The sequence below is a fragment of the Ambystoma mexicanum genome, chromosome 12 (assembly GCF_040938575.1).
Source record: "Ambystoma mexicanum isolate Mex_15411 chromosome 12, UKY_AmexF1_1, whole genome shotgun sequence".
Taxonomy (NCBI): domain Eukaryota; kingdom Metazoa; phylum Chordata; class Amphibia; order Caudata; family Ambystomatidae; genus Ambystoma; species Ambystoma mexicanum.
Window position 1 is genome coordinate 794,636,881 of NC_090936.1, and position 23,510 is coordinate 794,660,390.

Consider the following 23,510-nt stretch of genomic DNA (forward strand, 5'->3'; position numbering starts at 1 on the left):
CTCTACTGCGAAAACCGAGTGCTAGGGGTTGCGTAATCCATAGTCGAGTGCAATGTCTGAAATCCGGCTAGAAGCTCCAGGAGTCTCCTACGGACCCTCCAGAAGCAGGATGACCAGATATCGAGTCCCCTCACCAGAGTGCCGGATCCAATGAATGAAGGAAGCCCTATCGGTAACCGAGATCCGCAACGGTGCTTTTTGCTAAGCACTGAAACCACAAAGTGCAGCTGAACCGAAAATAGCCCGTAGCTGCTGACAACCTCCCAAGTACCGCTGCAGGAGCCCTCCAGACGTCCTCCCTCTTGACCCCACAACTGAGGCTCAGTAACAAAGGGCCTGCACCGCTATGGAAGGAAAGAATCCAGCTGGACCACTCTTCTTCAAGCCAAAAGTACTGTTAAGACTTGTGGTACTTACCTCATTGTCTTTTTAGCTGTGCTCTTCTCAGTTGGGAATTGCATTAGCTTACTTTTAGAATTGAGTCCAACTCTCTTTTCACAAGCTTAACAGCTTGTTACTCTACAAGTGATTTTCTGCAAACTCTCTAACTGTGCAAGACTGTTTCTAATATAAGAAGAAGTGCCTCACCTCCATAGACTGTGTTCCAATTGACTTTGGCTGTCCTGGCTCCCTGAAGACTATTCTAGTCCTTTGACTTTGATATTTTTTTTCCATCATTGGTGGTAACTTGTTTTAGACTGTTGCTGCTGGGAAAGGCTTGTCTAGATTTAATTGGGAGATTTAGTTGTCCTCACATTTACTGAGAACCTGTTTAACCTTTTTCCTTCCTTAAACCATTCCTTTATGCAACCTCAGACTCTGCAAAGTAACTAGATGCTTTGGGCATCTAGTACCAGTACCCTGAGCTTTATTTTCGGACGCTCTACACCACGATCAGCCAGCAGATAAATTTGCTTCTATGCATCTGCTTCAGCAAGAAAAGTGCCAGATCCCCGAAAAAGCATCTAATTAGCACATATTCGCCAAATCCAGCACCATCCGCCATTAAGAGCCATGATGTTCGTCTTTTCCATCATGACCGCCACCGAAATCCGACCAGCAGCACCCTGAGCCATATGGCTAGAAGCAACTGGATTGGTTGTGTGTTGCCTTAACCAGAGCCAATCATATTGCGCCGGCAGGCGAACGCCGGCCCGTGAAAGAAGGCAGGAGAGAAAAGGCTGCTGTCCCGAGCCTGTCCGATGCCTTCCGTGCTCATGGCCACACACTCTGCACCTTGCCCACCCGCCAGCCCCCCACGCGGGAGGACCACTACCCACAACGTCCACTCACCGCTGCCTTCCCCAAACTCCAACATGAGAAGCCGGTAAGCAAATCAGCCAAATACACGACAGAGAACACTTAAGGCTACTTACTATTCTCACGCAACTTTTTTTCTACAAGTCCTAACCCATGCTAACCGCTTCGTGGCACAACTGCTGCTGCTACCTTATCAGCATGGCCTTGCATTAAACTTCCACGGCACCAGCCATCCACCCGCTAATTTGATATGAAATAATTGCCGCTAGTCGCTGTGCCTCAATATGGTGGCCACTACTACACCAGTCTGACATTATACGAATTGTTATGTCTCACCTAATGCCACTCGATACGCCACACCACTGCTGCCGTTATGTATCAGTCCTGTTATGTATTAAGTCTGCCACACACTAGTCACACTGCACTAGCCCTGCCTCATGATAACTGCTGTGCTGCCTGATGCTAGTTGATGTACCATAAAACTGCTGCCATTACTAGCCTAGCCATTCCTCATACTAGTTGCTGTTCTTGCGCTGTGTTGCCTGATGCTAGTTGATGTACCATACTACTGCTGCCACTACTAGCTTAGCCCTGCCTCATACTAGTTGCTGTGCCTTGCCCTATGTGTTGCTTGCATGCTAGTTGATGCACCATACTACTGCTGCCACTACTAGCCTAGCCCTGCCTCATACGAGTTGCTGTGCCTTGCCCTATGTGTTGCCTGATGCTAGTTGATGTACCATACTACTGCTGCCACTACTAGCCTAGCCCTGCCTCTTACTAGTTGCTGTGCCTTGCCCTATGTGTTGCCTGATGCTAGTTGATGTACCATAATACTGCTGCCACTACCAGCCTAGCCCTGCCTTATACTAGTTGCTGTGCCTTACTTACCTGATGCTAGTTGTTGCACCATACCTTCCTGATGCTAGTTGTTGCACCTTACCACTGCTGCCACTACTAGCCTAGCCCTGCCTTATACTAGTTGTTGTGTTTTACCTGATGCTAGTTGTTGCACCACTGTACTGCTGCCACTACTAGCCTAGCCCTGCCTTATCCTAGTTGCTGTGTTTTACCTGACGATAGCTGCTAAACCACACTACTGTTGCTGCTGCTAAACTAGCCCTACCTCATACTAGTTGCTGTGTTCTACCTGATGCTAGTCGAGGTGCTATATCGCTACTATCTCTACCAAATGTAATTTGAGATAACCACTCATTATACAATGCACACTAGCAAGAGTCAAACGGCCACCCTTCTGTACCTCCTCATGCCCCTATTACACCTTACCACTTCTATTGCTGCAGTAACCATGCACCCAGCAGAAAATGTACCTTGCTCTACCACAGAAAGAAACATCAGGCTTTGGGCCAGATTACCCTGTCTTTATGAGCCCACCTGCCATAACAAAATCCCTAATCCTCTTCTGAGATCTACCTCACGACACCCTAAAGTATGTCCTAACCTAACCACGCCCTGCAATAACTCCACCCAACCCAAACTTATCACTATAACCATCCAGGACTCACCTAACACAACCACTTTAACCGGAGCCTTGATCAACACTAGATCCCTAGTGGCCCATGCCACGGAAATAGCAGACACCTTATCCACTAACAACCTCGACCTGATAGCAATCACTGAATCCTGGCTGCATGAAGCAGCAGGCCCAGCACTCTCAATAGCCATCCCTGAAAACTATCAAATAATCAGAATTGACAGACCCAATAACAGAGGAGGCGGTCTGGCCATCATAGCAAAGACCAATCTTGAGCTAAGACCATTCACTCAATCACCTCTCAAATCCTGCAAGCGCCTCACAGCCAAATTACCCATCTGTAACTGCTGCACCTTAACCATCTACCTAATATATAGGCCACCTGGCCCCATTGGGTCATTCGAGGCAGACCTATCCAGCCTCATAGCCAACAATACAAAAGACACCTCTCAAATACTATTACTAGGCAACCTGAAGCTTGGTCTGAACGACCCTGATGACAAACCAGCACAAGCCATAGCCAACATGCTAGCTGATGACGGCCTAACCCAAAAAGTGCTTACCCCTACCCATAATAAAGGCAGGACCCTGGACTGGATCACCACCTTGAACTCCGATACCACCATCATCAAAACCACTCCTCAACACTGGACAGACCACTACCTCATTGACTTCACATTATCACTCAATAAAGAAGTCAGCAAAGAAAAGATCATGTCACCACCACTGCCCACTAGAGCAAACAAATATATAACTCCTGACAACCTCCTACCACTTCTACTGACAACCCTCAATGCTCTCCCCGACAACCTAAATCCAGAATGCCTAGTAGAAAGCTACAACAAGGCTATGAAAAAAGGACTAGACATCATTGCCCCTCAAAAAATGCAAAAAAGCAACCAACAAGCTCACCTGAACACCTGGTTCACCCTCCATTTGAAAGAACCCAGAATGCGCAAAAGGAACTAGAAACTCAATGGCGCAATACCCTCACAGAAGAGAACAAATTACAACTTAAACTCTTCGCTAATAATTACAAAAAAGAAATCTTTCTCACAAAAAAAGAACATATTTAATGAAAGAATCGAAAAATCCAGCTCCAATACCAGAGAACTGTTTGCTATACTAAGGGAACTAGAATCCCCCATACCTCCACCAGATAACATAACTAAAGACAAACAAAGGTGTACCAGCATCCAAAACGCTCTAACCAACAAAATCAAAACCCTCCAAACTAAATTCGCACTGAAAAAAGACTCCCTAACCCCTAACATATCATCTCCTAGCAATCATGCCAATATAACCAACCCATCAGGCCCGAATCTTTTCAAATTCACTAAAATATCCATCCTAGAAACAGAAAGGGTTATAGCGTCACTTAAACCATCCAATTGCAAAGGCGACAACTGCCCACCCCAGATAATCAAGGATGCTGCCAGGGACCTAGCTCCCTTTATAACCAAACTGATCAACGCATCCTTCTCCTCCAACACCATAGCAAGTAATCTCAAAGAATCCTGGGTTCTGCCTCTCCTCAAGAAGCAAACCCTAGACCCCGCTATTCCCACTGACTACAGGCCCATCACCATGGTACCGTTCCTGTTAAAGATAATAGACAGAGTAGCATACCTACAAATCCAGCAATATCTAGAAACTCACAAACTACTAGGCGCCCACCAATCTGGATTCAGACCACAGCACGGTACCGAGACAGCCCTAATCGATCTTAAAACCCAGATCAACGAGATTAACGACAAAGGAAACACTGCCATGCTACTCCTCCTCGACCTGTCGGCGGCCTTCAACCTGGTGGAGCACACATTCCTGTGCGAACACCTGGCCTCGGCTGCCCACTTCTCGAAAGAGGCCATAGCCTGGATCCAATCATTCTTGGACAATCGAACTATGAGAGTCTTCTCCTCACTAGCCTCAGCAGACCCCATCAAAATAACCTGCGGTGTACCCCAGGGCTCCTGCATCTCCTCAAACCTCTATAACATCTTTACCAAGCCCTTTTTTGACAAGTTGGACAGACTGGGTGTCTCATACACTCATTATGCAGATGACACCCAGATCCTCATACCCCTTTTGGGCAACTTCGACTCAGATACGGCCTTGGTAAACAAAATGTATCTCATCATTCAGGCATGGATGGCCACACACGGCTTATGCCTGAATGATGAGAAAACCGAAATCCTGCTCCTCGACTCCAACGCCAATCTAAAAAAACTCAGCCCCAACTCCAAGGCTTTCAACATCGATGGCAACACCATCACAGTTGCCAAAACAGTGAAAACTTTAGGCTTTCATCTAGATTCAGCCTTGTCACTAAAAAAACAAGTAAACTCACTAGCATCCTCTACCGCCTACACGTGCAAGCTAATCAGGGCAAGTAGAGCATTCCTCTCCCAAGCTAGCTGCATCATCATCGCTAATGCCCTAATACTCTCCAGACTTGATTATTGTAATGCCATGTACCTAGGAGCCAACAAATATATAACCGACGAACTTCAAACACTGCAAAACAATGCACTCAGAACAGCCCTCAACTTACCCTCCAAGGAACACATCTCCAACAAAAGAAGAGAACACAAATGGCTCAAAATCTGTGACCGCATCTCACTCAAAACGGCATCACTCACTTTCAAATGTTTAAACAATGCAGCCCCCCTATCTCGCAGCCAGAATAGTAAAAAACTTCCACCCGCCCCACCAGAATGATTAACTCTTACTGCCTGCAGGTACCCAAATTCAGACAAAAGAAAACGGGCGGCTTCTCTGTCATGGCAGCCCAACATTGGAATGCCCTCCCACTCAACATCAGAACAGACCAATCCTACTACAGCTTTAGACGAAACACTCTCACCTGGTTACGATCCAATGATCCCCATGACTGATCTGTGCCCTCTCACACCAACAAACTATAGCCAACCTGACTGTATATATGTACATTCCTTAACTGACCTGCCGAAATGTAATTAACTGTATGTATATATGTAAATAAGTCCTTTCACCAGATTCTACGTAATGTAATGCTATGCTGTATACTCATATGTGCCTTATCATGCAACCAAGCTTTTATTTAATCTTATCTTCCCGTTCCCTGTTGCACCCTGTTACCTCTGGGTATTGCGCGCCATACTAAATAAATAAATAAACAAACCAACTGTGCGATATATAAATGCCATTACTGTCCTTGTGAATGAAGTCACCTCAGGGTGTAGGAAGTGTGTGAGCAGCATATCCAAAGAGTATCCACTAACTGGTTTTGAATCTGAAAAGTGATTTTAAAGTATATTTACGTTGTTACATGAATTGCCTTTTTAAAGAACGCTTATTTACAAACTGCTGTTAAATAAATAACTCTTTATAACAAAAACCTTGAGTGTAAGTTTTTCTTGGCTGCTTGTATTTATGGATTTGATTTGTACAGCTCTACAGCTCATATTTACCCCTCTTGAGGTAGGCCTGGCTGCTCAGTCACACTACCAACTTGTAGTGCAGACCTAGACCAAAAGGTGGGTTACCTAATTGCAAGCAGATAAGTGTTGTGCAGTCTCACACAGTGTGACTACATCAATTCTGAAAATTCACGACAATTTGATTTGAAAATTGGCGTACCATACTAATGAAGCTGGATTAATTAAAACTTTTTGAAAAAGGAATCCATTCAAGAATACGTCCATTATTACTATTTTTGAACTACACCACTGTTCAGTGGAACAAGGGAGTGCAGCCCGCACCGCTGGCCACACGGCCAAGGTCTTTTTTTTCACTACATCAATTCTTACCTAACACCGCTCATCAAGGATTTGTTTGCTCATGTGACGTAGGGACAGCAAACACATTCACTATTGTCCCAGGCCCGGCAATAACAGCCCCACGCTCATTCGAATTCAAAATTAGCATACAGCTGTCAGCAAGTAGGCTGATTGCGAACCCCAAACTTAAAACCAGTTATCCATTCTCACCACATCCCCATGCGCTCCTTCATCCTTTTCAGACATGGAAAATTGTAATGGCAACCAAAGTTGCAGAAAATTAATGGCAAAGTGCAACCCACAACGGTTGCCTTCCTAGGGCGCGGAACATGTGGTGCAGATCCTGAATGGTGGCTTAAGTTCTGGGCCTTGCAGTGGGCAAACCCCTGTTCTAACTGTTGAGCACTTTGGATCCGTATGGCTGCTTCAATTCCATAGTTCCGTGGATTAATACCTATATATTGCCAATTGCACATTGGAGACTGAAATACTAAAAAGTATTTTATCTATGACCGGTACACGCTTCGCTCAGTGAGTTTATTTCTGCATACAGCACTGTCTGGATCACAAAGCTGGGCTTCACCTTTAAACAATAGCTCTGCATAAAGTCCAGTCCAAACCATTGTCTCTCTTACTAACCAATGTAATCCTATTGCTGGTATAGCGCAACCATGTCACAAACTGGCAGCTTCAATGTGCTCAGTAAAACTAGAGTTCTCAAACCGACACTTTCTGGAGAATGTGCAATTACTAGATGCACCAAGTCATTACTTGTACCTCCCTCTGCTACTTCTCTTTCACATGCCTGAGAGGTGGCCTGAGCCCAGTGCCTTGCTATTGGTAGACACGTTCCCCAATCATTGAGCTATTAGGCACGCAACAACAGAATCAGTGAAAAACCTTTGAAGTTGGCACGTGGTCACTGAGCCAAGTCATAGCTAGATACAATGTGCTAATGAAAAAGAACCGCGGGTGAGTGTTGTAGCGCTCGACGTGCAGATGTGTGTTGAAAAAATGAAAAACGCTCACCAATGTGAAATGAAACCCAAACCCCTTTTTTTCCGAAGCGCAGAAAAACCACGCTTCAACCTCCCACATGCCAACATCCACTGGAAAGCCCGCCATTCACAAATAAAAATACCATACCTAGCAACAGGGGCGTTGCTAGGGGGAGCTAAGGGGGCTATAGCCCCTGATCTTTTGGTTGTAGCCCCGGATAGAATCTCAGGAGCTACAGCCAAAAGACTAGCTAGCCCCCAGTCTCAACAGTTCTGACATCAGCTTAGCCCCGGGTCTTTTCCAGACCTAGCAACTCCCCTGCCTAGCAAGGAGACAGCTGCACCCGCAGCTGCAGGCAGGGACCCCGCGCCCCATTGGTAACCATCGCTCCCAATGCCCAGGACACCTTTGTGCCAAAATGGACTGTTATAAACTGCAAGGTCACAAGCCTGCCCAGGCACTCCCATCAGCCTCCTATGCATCACCCTGAGCTCCCTATCTCCTTACAAAAATGTACCATGTCGGAGGAAGTGCTGAAGCCATCCAGGCTTCTGGACAAGGGCGGACACCAGCGCGCCTGCCTCCTCAACTCTGTCCTCACCTACAAACCCTGCAATTGTTCCTTACTGTGAAACGGCTGCTCAACAAGCACTGCTCTTCTTACTGCGGCTCTACAGGGAGCAGGGGGACTGGGGGTAGGAGGGTGGAGCACAGCAGTCCACCAGAGATCAGGGTGCAGACTCATGAATGTCCTGTGCACGCCGGGGATGCCGGCAGCAGCACCAGGCTGCAGCTTTGGCTTGAAAAGAGATCACTCCACAGCAGACATTAAACATAGTCCTACAGGGGTTTGTGAAAAAAAGCATTGCTGCAAGCAAATGAAAATAATAATAACCAGCATAGAGTTAAGTGCAGTCATTTTGCTTCTACTCCGGAGTGAGCACAGCTCCCCAGCAACAGCAGCAGGCTGGCAGACGTAAGTGAGAGGGTAAAGGCTCAGATGGTGCTTCGGCCATTTTATCGCTACACGCTGCAAGTTGCCATGCCAACCCCATACACTGCTCCCAAACTCCCCTTTCTTCTTTTATTCAATTTACTGTACCAATGTCTTAGCGATTAGGTGGCTTACGTTACCAAAGCGCCAAAACAAAAAATCACCATTACTTCCGAAATAAGGACCATTTGTTCAAAATGAAGGTAACTCAGACTACAACTCCCAGAATACATTTGCGTGTTACATTAATGAACCCATTCGAGTGAGTGGAGAGCTAGGAGTAGACGACCAGATACAGCGAAGACAGCAAGTCTTCACGCATGAAAGAGTCCAGTTAGAGGACAACACCGGACAGAATTAGAGAAGCCTGCACTGTATTCCCATGATCCCCGACACGCTAAACTCTTTGTACGAGAGGGGGAGGTGACTGAAAGAGACTAGATTTTGGATCCCGTTCTGGGCGGAAAGGATGCGATGCTTCACCTATGAAAAAGAGAAAATCATTGATAGAGGGGGGAGTGATCGCAAGCCGCTTCATGGTGATATCTGAACTGGGCTCTGCTACAAACCACCTAGGACTCCCTTACAGTAGATGGAAGGACCAAAGGAGGAGAACAACTGTAGCTAAACTGTTTTACTAAATATGTAGACTGATTGAGTTGATAGCTCCTGAACAATGTTCTCCACTTGGAGGTTGTTGGAACAGAAACATGTTGAGGATAAGACAGGACTGATGGTTCGGTTCTAGTCTTGGCACTACCTACCCATTACCCCAAGCAATCTGAGCTAGAGGAGTGGTTTGGGTTAGGGTATTTTTGGGTCACGTTAGCAGTTTAATTCTTTTTTAGTGTACACATATGTTGATACGTGATGTTTTCGTGTATTCTTTAGGTATATGCATTGAGATCTTGATGTTTTGTAATGATGTAATAACATTTGTTTAATTTCATATTAATGAGTAGGGTGATGTTATCTGTGGCTCCTCCACTTTTATTAAATATTGTGTAGAGTTTGGTCCCTGATTGCTGCAAGTAGTGAATAACAACAGTCCTTCCTCATTTTATTTGGGCCCTCTAGCAGGGACATGTTATTCTCTACTGCTTTAAAAGTGCCTGCCTCCGCAGCTCCTTCTCCAAAGTAAGTAAGAATTTCCCAGAATGCTTTGATGACGCGAAGGCCCTGGCTGCCGTTCAGCGGTTTTTGATGTGGTTCCCTTCAGGAAATAGCAGCCCGTCAATAAAATGTTTCAGTCAGGAAACCGAGGTACAATCTAGAAGCTATAAAGTTCGCGAGGGAGACTGACGGGGCAGAGTAACGAGTATAACCTGGGAGTGTTTATGCAGTGATTGCGCCTGTGATGGATGAAGGGTCGTGCCGGGGAAAGATAATGGGCCTCATTAGGACCCAGGCGGTAAGGGGTTTATGGCGGCGTAAACAGCGCCGACCCTTACCGCCTGATTCCGAGGTCCCTTAGCGCCATGGAGGATTTAACACCTGCTTTTAGCAGGTGTTAAAATCCATGGCGCTAAGGGACCTTGTTGTTAATTATGCCACCGTAATTTACGGTGGCGTAATTAACACCTTCCCCACTCCAATTATGCCCTATGGGGCAAAAATGGGAATGGGGAAGGGTAAATGGGTTAATGGGGACTTACCGCCCTGCCAACCTCGGAATGGGGCGGTAAGTCCGCCAACCACCATGGCGTAAACATAGTTTACGCCATGGTGGTAAAGGTATGACCCAGGCGGTAACTTACCGCCTGGGTCGTAATGAGGCCCAATGCCTTAACACCTCCTGTAAAAAATAACCAGTAGGGGGGGGAGTCATTTCAGTGGGAAAAGAATGAGGCTGTGTTCTGTAAAGTGACGCAGAAACGGTTTCAGGAGCCATAGAAACGAGAAAATTGCTGCCATCGGCAAACAAACAGGGTAAAGAGTGCAAAAAGGGGTGTGGTTTAGGGAGAGCTGAGTGGGAATGGAAGGAAAATCATACAGATTTGACTTGGAGATGGCGTGAAATGGGTGGGACACATAGCCAAACATAAATCCTTCCTCATATGTCATCACTGAAAAGCACTAGAAACCCTCACTCAAAGCCCCTATTTGAAGCTCTTACGTTAAAGCTCTTATTTCTGTGACAATAGTTTTGTCTTAAAGGTACCACTTTCCGCGCCACCTAATAGCCCAAACTAAAAACTGATGTGACTGGATGAGCAAAATATTCAAAATGACATCTAGTTGGTTAGGCAAGGTCATTAAAATGTAATGCCTTTAATTGCACTACCGTCTGAAAGTGTTATGCTGATTTGTACTTTTGAGTGTGTAATTTTAATTTGTATTTGTGTTTATTTTATTTTATATAGCGCCTTCCGCCGAAGCGCTGTACATAAGAACGAAAACAGTACTGATAGTGCAGTCAATATTTAAAACACAAAGTATTTCAGCAATTGCAAAAAATCCTCATTAACCAGATAAAAGAAGATGGGATTGTGGAGAGACCCGAATGGATGAATAGACAGTGATAGAACGGAGAGAGCGAGCGAGACCATTCCAATGTAAAGGTTCTAGGGGAGAAAAAGACTGAAAAAAAGATTGAGCACAAGGAGGAGAGGGAACTACAAGACGGTGGTGAGAAGCAGACCTAAGGGGTAAACCCACAGGCTTGCTTAGCCCTTTCAATGACAGGGTTCCTGTTTGTCTAGTCCTTTAAAACATAAGGCACCTACTTTCTTCAATGTGGTCCTTTGTCGTTTAATGTAGTTGTTTGTTATTGCACTTAAAGTCATAATGCACTGACCATTCTAGCTCTTCTAAACAGTATGCACCTGTTTATTTTAGCCAATTCTAACATAATTCACCTGGTTGGTCGAGTCCCATAAAATAGCTTGTTGTTTAGCTCTCTAAACATATTCTAGCCCATCAAAAGGAAATGCAACTAGTTACCATAGTTAATGCACCTGACTATTATTTAAACAAATATGTTGTGGGCATGATTTTTTCTAATGCCTAGAAACACAATTTAAAGTATAATGCACCTGATGGTATTTTGATAGCATTTAATAAAGCAATGCACTGTGTTGTGTTAGCCCTCTTACATAACATTTGTCTTATAAAGCAATGTCTATCCTTTTAAACGTTAAGTGGAGTGTTGATCTAACAATCTATTATGTAAAGCAGGTAAGTGAGCCAGACGATTACCATGTGATGTATCTCATTAGAATAGCACTTCAAAATGTGATGCTATGTAGTGTGCTACTTTAAAAATGGAATGGTCCAAAATACCTTCAGCTATCCCTCCGCAAATACCTCCCCTCTCGAGCTCTTTGCTCCTCTACCTCCAACTCACTCAGAGTCAGTCGTTTTTCTAAGAAACGAGCTGGGGGTAGATCTCTGTCTTCGGCTGGGGCCTCGCTCTGGAACAGCCTCCCTGCCACTCTAAAACTTGAGGAGAACCATCTCCGGTTCCGGAAGCACCTCAAGACCTTCCTCTTTTCTTCTGCCTTCGCTCCCCCTCTCCCCTGCTGATCTGTTCTCTCTTGGCACCGTGCACCTCGCCACCCTCTGTCTTTTGGGCCCAGGTACCTGCTCATCCTGCCACCCTCCCGCACTGCCTCCGGGCCACCCCTTGCACTGGGTTCTATATCTGTGCCCATACAGCCCCCCCTTTTTCTTCCTGCACTTATCAGACCTACCCTGTCTGCTGCCTTAAACCTAGCACTTGTAAATTGCTGGCTGCATTACCACTGTTTGTTGCCTTTATTATTTATTTATTGTTATTTATCTGTTTCTCCTCTGCTTTGCACTTTCCAACTCTTCCCCCCTTCCATGCACTTTTCCCCTCCCCCCTCTCCCATGCACTTGCACGTTCTCAATATCACTGGGCCTAGTAAGATCGCTGTTTTGTTCTCCCCTGTTCCCCTCCCTCGCCTTGTCGCGCTCTGAAACACTTGTGTACGAGTGCAATAGAAATAAAATATCAATCAAAGTGTAATTTGCCAGGTTGAGACAGCCTTTCAACATGCACTTGCTGTACCTGGCATCTCATACGCCGATCTAGTGCTTCTTGCCATCTGTCTTTTTCCATGTACTGGAGTCATGTTGCTTGATGTGCCTTTGCTAATGCCACCACTCGCCATTGCTGAAAGCGGTGTGACCAGATGAACATAGCAGATATGCTGGGCGGGAGGGGAGGGTGGAAGGGTGGCCATTGTGCTTTTCTTTGTGTGCAAAAGCAGCTATTTAAAACAAAATGGACATTATTTAATTGTACTAACATTGTACACTTGCTCTTTTTAAAATGCTATAATGTTCATTTGTAATGATCAGTTCAAGTATTAGTGCACATGTCTTACTGAGCAAAGCACATTGTGAAAACCTGGGGCCTCATTACAAGCCTGCTGGTCCGGATACAACGATACCGGTAAGCGTGTCGGTACCGTTGTATCCGGACCGGCAGACTCCAAGTTGTGTTCGCGGGTGCCTTTCATTCCACCAGGTCTGACCTGGCAGACTGAAAGGCACCTGCGAGCAAAGCAAGCCTTTAGCACCGGCATGGTAATGAACCGTGCCAGTGCTACAGGCATCCCCATTCCCATTGTGCCCTATGGGGCTCAAATGGGAATGGGGATCTACCTGTTCCGGCACCTGCGAAAGGTCAATTACGGGGCCAGGCAGGGTCGGAATACCCCGGTAATTGCCCATTCGCGGGTGCCAGATATTTTCAGAAGTTTGGCGGCAGCCTGCTGGTTTTACCGGCAAGGCTACTGACAAACTCCTAATGAGGCCCCTAGAATAATCATATAGTTTATTTTCTGATTGGTTATCCTTCCAAGATGGACAATCTCGAAAACCCATATTGTATTATTTTGAAATACCCTTAGAGAAAGGGTAAAGGGACATGTAACACAAGAGTGGCTTCAAGCCTTTTGTAAGGGATCAAGAGTAAGACTCGGACACCGTAATACATTTCAATGTTGAACAGGACCTTTATTTTGAAAATATAAAGGGGTTTGGGGAACACCTGACCTGTCCCTGTGACTATGAGGGGTTTCCCAACCTCATTAAAACTAAGTAACGTCTGTGTCAGGATATTAAACATAGTGTCCTATGTCCTGTGTCCAAAATTCCTAATCTTACCCACAGACTATAAACATAACACAAGGTGTATAGGGAGGTTCTGATAAGCTATACACCTGTAGTTTGTTTCACAAGTTCTCAACATAAAGTCTCAAAGTGCATAAATGTTATGCCTCACCTTGCCCACCGCCGCCCAGCATGGTCTTTCAGACCTTTTCGGGGTTTACACGCTCTCAGTGGCTGGAGCGTACCGTTACTTGATCATTCCCAAACCATCATGGGGGTTGCAAAGGTTTGTTTGCCTCTTCCATCATGGCACCGTTTTCATTTCTGGTTTGCCCGCCCGAAACGCTACTTAAGTGGATCGAGTGAACTGTAAGGCACGCCTTTTTGCATTCATGTTTCCTCTTCCTTGATTCTTCCTTCCGCTCCTCTGCTCTTGAGACTTGCCCCTTTTTGCCTTGCTATCTGTACTCAGAGTTTTCTTCTGGACTTGCATGATTGAAACCTGTCTCCTGCTTCTGAGAGTCCGGTATCCTGAGCTTCTAATATTGGATTCATCTGCCTTTGCTGCTGCTGCTTGGACCAGAGAGACTGCAGACGTTTTTTTCCCCTTTGTTTTTTTTCCTCATTTTGGGCTATCTTCTCAGCGATCACCAGGGACCCCACGGGAAGGTGACTTCTGCGGATGGTAGACCCACTTCCACTAAAAAGAAAACAAAGGACGTGAAAGTAAGATATTGTATTAACAATACAAAAAGGGCACAAAGGTTTTGATAGAGAAAATGGATTCACCCTTCCACCATGATTTCTATAGTAGTTTTACAGTTTATCCAGCAATTCTGGATGAAGCCTTTCCACACTCTGTTCCTTCAATGGTCCTTGCTTCTTTACAGTTACATACTATTGTGTAAAGTACTTATCTTCCTGTGTAAAGTTAATTCTCAACATTCAACACGTTAACATCATTCCATTTATCACTAGGAAAATTACTCCTTTTTTTTTAGTACTTTTGGCTTATTTATACATGGTCTCAATTCGTTTGTACTTTGTGGGGTATGCATCTTCGCTTATCAACCTCAGGTTCTTCTAGTCTCTTCTCTCCTACAGGACACCACTCAACTTACCTCCTCACTCCTATTTTATTCCTTTGCCAGGATATCACTCCTTCTGTTTTTCCGGGTCTATTCTCTTGTCAGGATAGCTCTTTATTTCTCATTCATGGATCACCTCCCAGCCAGGATGTCACTTCTTTTCTTATCTTCTTGTCTCATGTAGATGTCTCACTTTTCTCTCCTGGTCTACTCTTTAGCAAGGATATTCTTTTGCTTCTTACTCTTGGTTTACTCTCCTGCCAGGATGTCACCTCACTTCTTACTCCTGGTTCACTCTCCTTCTAGGATGTCACTTCACTTCTTACTCTTGGTTTATTCTCCTGGCTGCATGTTACTTTGCTTCTCACCCCATGTTTGCTCCTTATATGTCCTTCTTGTGTATGAGTCTCAGATTCTTTATTTATGTGATACTTTAGCCTGTTGGGGTTTCTCCTTCTTTATCCACTCTCTCGCTTAACCAGGTCACAAAACCTTTCCACAATTGGGTTACCGACCCCTTTATAATATTCACTTTGTCTCCCCTATTCAAGTTCTGGGTCTCTGACCTGGGTTTTCAACCTTGCATGTATTTATATCAGTTCCTTTTGTTAAGGTTTGCGCTTTTGTCTCACTTTCACCAATATTCATACACACATTGTTCTCTTCTCCTGAGTATTGGTTCACCAACCCTTCCTTCACAATATTCTTGTTTGCATTGTTATGTTCGTTATTTTCAATGCTTTTCTCATTTGTATCAGTTTGTTTATTATTTTTAATAATGTACTAATTTGCATCAGTTTGATTGCTATTTTTAGTAACTTCCTCTCATGCTTTGAATGCGACCCAACAACTGCTCTCAGCCGCCCCTGTAACCCATTCCGTCTCTCTCGGTTAACCAGGCCTCTCTAACAGTGCTCATGGCTTCCTGGTGACTTCTTGCTCGGTCCGTTGACTTCGTGTTTGTCTGGTCAACCGGTCCATCTTCGTTCTGTTTTCTCGTGCTCCTGGTGGCTTCGGTCGTTCCAGGTGAGCGGGTGGTTGGTCGTTTACAGCACAGCTTCTCCTCACGCCATCTACACACACCTCTGCGCTGCAGCTTACACTTCCCTGCTTTCTCTCGTCCTCGTCGGTGCTCCCATGGATTACTGACAGCCTTCCACTCGGCCACAAACTCACATTGCCTTGAGCTGTGTGGGTTTTAAACTTCCCGATAGATGTTGAAAATGTCTAAAGACCAGAGTGTGGCATTGGCTTCCTGCCTTTTGTCGTCTTCATTACTCCTTCTGCCTCTATCGTCGCAGAACTTTAATGGGGAGGGGAAGGCAAACATGGTGTTTGACTGAATAAACTGGGGTTTCTTCCTTTATGCTGCAATAGGCCATATAGGAATGTTGTACAGGTATATGGGTGTCATGATGTGTTAAGAATTTATGGTTATTTCACGCTACGGGTTTCCTACCGTCCTGGAGTTGCCTTCCCCCATATGGTCCTCCCGCATATAGCCAGCCCCAGGGTCAGAGTCGGGTAGCTTCTGCCTTTCCCTGGCCACATAGGAGAAGCTTCCCTCCAGAGAGTCAGTGATGACATTTTCAAAGTCATCACACTTCTTTGCATAAAATCAAAAAGAGCATTCTGGGTACATATGACTGATCACATTTCTTTATATTTGACAAATGGTTCTGTAATATGCGGTATGTATGCTCGAATTACTAAGTACATAATGCACACTCTTCTTGGTGCTCATTTAATTTTTCACAAAAGTCATACTAACTTGAAAATGTTTGTAACATTGAAGCATATTTACTGCTTTGTACAAGTTCAGGATTTGTATGTGGGGATAGACTAGCTATGACATCAGCCATTCTATGGAGGTTGAAGGAATGTAACATGGCTGTTCGTTTGGGGACTCTAATGCCTTGAGGTAGACTTGTCCAATCTCATGTAGAATTAAGGCTTAAAATCACTCCAGTTCTTCATGTTTGAGCTCTACATCTACTGGAGCCCAAAAGTCGCATGATTCTCTCAAGGTATCTCTACTGTCAATGGTTGTACCCCTGATTTTCATTTGTTTGGCAGAAACAGGTACCTCTGACACCATCAGATTACAGGAAGGATCGTCATCCTCTATCTTAGAGATCCTGTGTTGATTAGCCCCTAACTGACTCCTATACAGACTCAGTGAGGAGCACCACAATTTCCAGTTTGGTTCAGGTCTGCAAACCTTTCACATAATAATTCAATCTGCACTATGCCTTACAGGCCCTATGCCTCAAAGGTCTGGCTGAATTGTTCTTCTATCCATGCCTTTTCCTTGTCATTGAGTCCCTTACTTTATTGTATTGATATTGGTATTTTATTTGTATTGCGCTCATACGTTTCAAAGCGTGACAAGGCAAGGGAGGGGAACAAGGGAGAAAAAAACAACGATCTTACTAGGCCCAATGACATCGAGAATGTGCAAATGCGGGGGAGGGGGAAGGGGAAAGTGTGGGGGGAGGGGAAGAAGTGGAAAGTGCTGAGCAAAGGAAAAAGGACAAACATGGTACTGCAATTGGCAACTGCTAGGTTTAAGGCACAGACAGGGGGTGTCTGATAAGTGCAGAAAAAAGGGGGGACTGTAGGGTTACAGATACAGACCCAAGCGCAAGGGTTGCTGGAAGGCAGTGCATGTGCGTTGCAGGGTGAGCAAATACCTGGGCCTAAAATCAGAGGGTAAACAGGTGACCGATGCCAGAGCAGAACTGATCAGCAGGGGAGAGGAGGAGTGAAGGCAGAAGCAAAGAGGAAGGTCTTAAGGTGCTTGCGGAAACAGAGATGGTTCTCCTCAAGTTTCAGAGAGGCAGGGAGGCTGTTCCAGAAGGAGTGGGGCATCTTCTGACCAATGCTCAGGCATGTGCAGGAATCAGGAAACTTCCCACGACAGAAGGTACATTTGTTTATGCTCATTTTTCTAAATTTAAATTATGTGTATGGGTGCGTGCATGCTTGTGTTGTTGGGTGACTGTTTGATGGATGCTGGTGTGAATGAGAGAGTGCTTTCTGTGTGTATGTTGTGTAAATGTGTGTGTTTGTATGTTCATTTATTTATTTTAATATGTCTATGGGTCTGTGTATGTTTGTGTTTTGAGTGAGTGCATGATGAATGTTCTTGTGAATGAAACAGAGTGCTTGATGCGTGTATGTTGTGTAAAATGTTTGTGTTTGTATGTTTATTATTTAAAAATGTGTATGGATGCATGTATGCTTGTGGTTAAAGTGAGTGCATGATGAATGTTTGGAAGTGACTTCAATTCAGCACTCCAACTACGTCAATGCCTAGTCTGGGATGCCCAATGGAAGCCCTTATTTATATTTTTTTATGACAAGTTCTGGAGGATGAACCCTTATATAACGCCCCTCTCTTTGAATCCCCCTGACCTCACTGAGCCAAGAAGTAGGTTTGTTTTGCAAATTAAAAGATTTATTTGAAAAATTAAACAATATGACAAATGACACTTTCACAGCTTTGAAATCACAGAATGGACACACGATTTCTATGCAGTTCTGGACAGGTGGATACTCAGTCCTAATTTTGGACTGGAATAGGCCGCCACTGGTTCTGCTCACAGCGTGGCCTCTGGTCTGGGTCTGGCACTGCACAGCGGTCTGGTCTGGTCTGCTATCGGCACTGTACAGGGCATAACTAAGCCTGCCCCTCACAACTTATCATTGGCCAAATTCTCCTCTCTCCCTTTAATGGGGGAGGGAAATGGAGTGTCATCGTGATGAGGTATGTTTATGGGTCAGAGAATCCTCCCCTTGTCACTTTGCACCCAAATCTATTTTTGATTCAAATGCATATTTATCTATGTACCATTTTTCTAATATTATATGTCCAGTTAACATATTTTCTGTAGCGCCAAACCATCCGATCCCTGTCTTTGTAAGATGTTGTGTCCACTTCTGACAGAATTCTGCCCTTTTCATCCAGAACACAATATCTACATTTTTCCAGAATTTACACAAATGTGCGAAAGGAATATGGGCATCAGATTATGAAGTGTCAGATTTGTAACATACAGACATTTGGAGCAATACCCTATTTTCCGCTACTACCCCCAGAACATATCACATAGTCCTAACACCTCTTAAAATGTGCACAGAAAAATCACAGGAATAATGATATTATTTATATAATTTTGACAATTTTGTACTATGAATTATCCATCTTTTTAAAATTATGCTCTGGCCCAGATGGGTGTGGTTAAGTCCCAAAGCACATGGGGGAATTTCTGGTTTGTCCACTTCCTCCAAGCTCAGCTGGCTCACAGAGGCAGTGCCCCTCCCAGTTCCTTCCAAGAGGAAGCCATTTACGACCTCCTGATTTAGCAATTGCTTTGAGCCAAGGGAAGTTCATTGTTCTGTTTCCCTGCAGTCCCAGGTACCCCTCCCCTGATTCAATCAGAGAGGTGTAATCTCCTTTTGGTGGGGGCAGCAGAAGGCAGGCCAGGCCTGTGAATGCAGTTGCTGGGCAAGTTTCAACTCCTGTCGGGGGTAGTTGCCGGGCAGAATTCAATCCCTTTAAGCCAGGCTTCAGTCAAATGTCACTTTTGTTCCAATTTTTCTTCATTCAAATCAAACTTACAATTTGTACACATGCAGCTAGAACGCTGATTCTAAGTTCAAAACTATGACATTTAAACAGTAGCAACCTATGTGACACTCAGGTCACTCATTTATTTTAAACATTTCGATTTTAGTAGTTTTAAATCCAATTTCACTTGAGCTGCTGACATCCAAAGCTCAGCCAGTTTGGTTATGAACATTATTTTAGGCTCTTAATCTTTCCAGATTTTGTATGCACACAAGACTTCATTCTACCAGACGTCTGCTGGTGTTCAGTAAGAATTTTGAATATCTTGCAATGTTTGAAATAGGCATTTTGAGCTTGCATTCAGAGAAACAAAGGTGACTTCAAAGCGCTTTTTGAGCTAACAGGCACTGCTGTTTTTCCTTTGGCACCACGTTTCACTCATGGCGCTTCTGGCCCATCACGCTCGCACTGGTGGGTGGCAGGTCAGGCGTCCATTTTGGTGTGCGCAAAAACTGCACGGTTTTCCTGGATTCTGGCGCAAATGTGGGCTTTTCGGCCATCTTGGATTTTCTAAGCCCACAGCACCAAATGTTGCAGCATAATAACTCGAACATGGGTCAATACACCTGACATGTTCGTGTGAATGAAATAGTGTTGGCTGTGTATAAGGTGTGTGTCTGTGTTGTGTAAATGTGTGTGATTGTATGTTTATTTATTTAAATTTGTATGGGTGCATGTATGCTTGTGTTATGAGTGAGTGCATGATGGGTGCTCGTGACTGTGAATGAGACAGCAAGTGCTTGCTGTTTTTGTATAGTGGGTGTGTGTGTGTGTGTCTGATTGTGCTGGTCTGAGATGATTTTGGCGCATGGGTGTAGGAGGTTTGTAAAACAAAGGCATTTTATAGTTGTATTATTTTGACTGTGGAATGACATTTTGTATTAGGCACCTTTGGTAAAACAAGCACACATGTTATTATGTAGCTAGACTGGCATTTCAATGCAGCCAGTTCAGTCATTTCTTATTGTGGAATGGCATTTTATATTGGGCATCTTTGATAAAGCAAGCATGATAAGTGTTATTATGACCCTTCAGAACTCGGCGGCTGGTCTGGCTCTGAATGCACTCAGACTAGCACACTCTCAGGAACTTCTCCATCAACTTCGCTGGCTCCCTGTGAGAAGCTGTATTAAGTTTAAGGCTCTCTGTCTGGTCTATCGAGCTATTCAGAAGGCTGGGGCGGAGTTTTTCCAATCCAAACTAACCCCCTAGAGACCTTGTAGAGCTATTAATTCCTCTAATTTCTTTTTGCTCTGCATTCCTGATTTCACCGGACTCGGGCCGAAGGTCGTTCTTATTCTGTGCTAGCTCCCACCTTGTGTAATGTTCTTCCTGTTGAGATTTGTACCATTCCGCAGTTCCTTTCTTTTCGCAAGTGCCTAAAAACTCTTCTGTTTTGAGTATTCTGAGTGACCTCCACTTTCTTCTCCCTAGAACCTTGATGCCTTCACTGGTTTTGTTTGTGCTCTACCAAGTATCAATGCAATGCAATACAATACATGTAGCTCAACTTGCATTTTAGTACAAACAGTTTGGACATGTTTTTATACGTTGGCATGCATTTTTAATGGTAATGCCAACTTGAGTATGTTCCTATGTGGGGATATTGCCATATATTGGCAGAACAAACATGGACATGTTTGCCTATAGTATCATTACTGGCATTATGCACAAAGCAAACATGAGTATGTTCTTATATGGAAATAATAGGGTGTAATGTTGCAGTCAGCGTGGAAATGTATGGGCAGAGCCAGTGTGAAAATGATTTATACTAGCACATATTGTGGGAAAAAGCATCATGAAAATGTGCTGGAGAAATGCTCCTGTGCCCTGTTGTTGACTTGCATCTATTCGATTTTTGTCCGGAGTTACCCTACAAACCCCAATTGCAAACTGCTTGTCTTTTTACCCAATTTTTCTGAAATGTGTGCTCTAAAATGCACCGTTTTCACAGATTATTTAAAAAACGTTCTTGGGGTGGGGGAGAACCCCCCGAACCACTCTTGAGCAGTGTGTGCTCCCTCGCTACGCTTGGTCAGTCGGCCATACCAGGGACAAATATTAACGCCCCCTCCAGTTAAAAAATTCACCAGCCGCCTCTGTCTGCCTTTCAAATGGTGAGGGCTAGGGGAGTTGTCCACCCGATTCTTCTTATGGTTAGTCAAAATTCACTGCACTCAAAAACTCTAGAGAGATACACAGAGGAAGGCCCACCCCACTCTACAAGAGACAACCCTCCAACTGCAAGGCACAGGGGAGCATCCACCCTAAATACAAAGGCACAATTCTCCGAATACAAGCAGGGTCGGACGGGGTCATAAAACTGTCCATAGCACCAATAAAAGAAAGTGGCCCACAGTTGCAAATGGCAATTCAATGCTTTTGTGACAGACTGTTTGAGTAGCTCCCAATGGAAAGTATTTTGATAACATGTGATGCAAATAGTGCATTTTAAATAATACTAGCAAAAATACCCGTTCTTCGGAAGTGGTTCTGTAGACAGACACGACAACGCTCCTCATTTGGTGATCCTGTTTGTTGTTGTTCCGTTTCACTTATCGCTGCATGTGCTTTGCAACCTTAAGCAAACTGCACTTAGAATGAGCGTGTGTGGCTGCCTGACATACCCCGGAGTAGATGTTGGGGGGAGGGGAGAGTTGGTGTGCACTGCATACTGGGACCTTCGGTGTGCTCTCCCCACCTGTCGCCGCACATGGTGATGTTTGTTGTGGTACATTGGGGTGCAAATATCTCAGAATCTGTGCATCCTAGGGCCTTGAAACATGGTTTTCGAGGAATTGTGTTCCTTGCATCGGGACTGGTCCTTCTATGACTACACAGATGTTTTGCCGATTTCAGGCAACCATCTCATGTCTGAAGGTGCTGAAATCCAGAGAAAGGGTTGGGCTGTCCAAATGCTATGTTGCCAGAGGGTCCTAACGGGTAACTATGCACAATTTGGTGCAGATTGGTAAAACGGTGTAGAATTGAATACGGAACAACGCTTTGCCAAGCCGTAAACCCAAAAACAAATTTAGACTTGGCAGAAATCCAGGGAAAGGGTGAGATGTCCATATGTCAAGTAGCCAGAAATGTCCAGAGGGTCCTAACAGGTAACTATGCAAAATGCGGTGCAAATTGGTGAAATGGTGTGGAATTGTATAATGAACAATGCTTCACAAGCCACAACCCCACAAACAAATTTTGACTTGTGCTGAAATCCGGCAAATGGCGTGGGGTGTCCAAATGTCATGTAGCCATTGTTGTCCGTAGGTTCCTAAAAGGTAACTATGCAAACTTTGGTGCAGATTGGTGAAACGGTGTGAAATTGTATGAGAAAAACTGCTTTGCCACAAACCCAGCTACCCACATATTTTCACTTTTATAAAAATAGGTGTATTCAGTAACAATGGTTAAAACCTCTAGCCGCATGGTGAATTAACTCATCGAACTGGCCTTCCATGCTTGAGTTCTGTGCTTGCTCCCAGGCGTCGTGAAGTGCGATGCACACACGTGTGGCTGTGCACTGCCTAGCAAACCGGACCATGCCACTTGCAAGCAGCCTGTACATTCCATGGTTTGATTACAACGGGACAGTGAGACACTGTAAGTATAATGGTAAATTGTACATAACCTGGCAATAACCAAGTATTAGGCCGAGCCTCTTAACACAAAGATGGCAACCTGTTTCCCACCCAGTGAGGAACAGTTAGCTATCGCCATCCAGTTATCCCCTTACAATGCTCGCTCATGTTTATGTTAAGCGCCAAGTGTTACCAGTGTTATTAGGGAGAAGGTCATTCATTTGCATGACCATTGTTGTGCCATCTAGTTGCAAAGATGAATTTCCCTTGTGTGTTCTGCTTCAATCAGTTCTGCATGTAAGGTGTGTTGGTCATGTTTTACCAAAATAAAATGGGCGACTGCGGTTCAAATCCCATTTTGAGAGTGGAGCCCCAAATTAGAGTAATTTCCACTCCACGCTTCGCCCCATTCCCAGATGGGCCACTTGGACAAAAGCATACCCCATCCATTCTATGAGCCAGTGACGTTATACATGCAATGTCTTTCGAGTCTCTGTTTTGCCAACCACAGGCTCAGGCTTGCAACATTATTCGGGTCAGAGGCATCCATGAGTTATTCATCTTACTCGCCACCCCACATTTCGTGTTGTGCTATTTCATATTTTAATTCATCT

The 23,510-nt window shown here is 44.6% G+C and overlaps 1 protein-coding gene across 12 annotated transcripts in view; it reads left to right on the forward strand.

Annotated features, from left to right (window-relative positions):
- PTPRQ (protein tyrosine phosphatase receptor type Q) overlaps positions 1–23,510 on the forward strand; it is a 2,012,995-nt gene that overhangs the window by 211,720 nt on the left and 1,777,765 nt on the right. The gene's annotated exons all lie outside the window — the stretch shown is intronic.